Raw genomic sequence first — 975 nt, forward strand, 5'->3', positions numbered from 1 at the left:
AGAAGATGTGGAGACCAGAGGATAATGCAGGCCTGGTGGGAAATTAAAATGATATCGCCCTGTGTAGAGCTGTCTGATAGTTTCTTAGCAGTGAACACTGGAATTCTCTCATGAGCTGGCAGCCTTTATCCTAGTTGAAGGACTTGAGATCAATTCCTAAGAAGAACCTGCATGTGGTGCTGATGGCAGCACTATTCAAAGTAGCCACAAGATGGAAACAACACCCACAGATGCTGCAAGGCTGTGGGAGACAGAGTCATAGCTCTGTGGAGAAGTTACCCCAGGAACTGAGGGACATCACAGCAGAGCTCTCTGCTTCGCCATAGACTAAGTCTGCCTATGGCTTCAGGAGCATCAGAGGGATGTTGTGAGGAGCTTGATATCTTCCTTTAAGTCCCTGGAGTGGTCCATGAAGATAGTTGTGAATCTCTGTCAGCAAGTCAGAAGACAGAGTGTTTGTAGAAGGACCAGGAATCCCACTGCATGTGCACAGAGACCAGCAGCATTGCTCATCTGGTAGAGTTGATTCACTGTCTCTGGGGAGGACAGGCTCAGGAAGTTCCCCTTGAGGCTTGGAAACAGAGGCAGCAAATCCCTTTGGAACAGAGTCAGTCTAGTCATGTTAAAAAAAAAAAAGTCCAGATTTTTCTTTGAGACCAATTCTAAAAATGTAAGCTTCTTTGAAACTTACTTCCTTTTGTAAAGGATTTGGACTTCCTAGGGTCTAGCATATTCCCTTGTAACTATTTCTAAGCTCACATTGTGTGATTCTGCCCAAGACAAAGATCACAAACCCTTAACCTCAGGGAAACAAACGTGATGGTTAATCAATCTGCTTGTTCATTTATTAGAGTTCTCCTAAGTAAATCATTGTCCTGAACTGCTGTGTGAGTACACGCCCTCCTGAGGGGGTAGATACTTCTTTAGTTCACACTTCCTCTTCAGTGTGAGGAGCACAGAGTCTCAGCAGCTGGA

The sequence above is a fragment of the Grammomys surdaster genome, unplaced genomic scaffold (assembly GCF_004785775.1).
Source record: "Grammomys surdaster isolate TR1022 unplaced genomic scaffold, NIH_TR_1.0 124552, whole genome shotgun sequence".
In the NCBI taxonomy this organism is placed as follows: Eukaryota; Metazoa; Chordata; class Mammalia; order Rodentia; family Muridae; genus Grammomys; species Grammomys surdaster.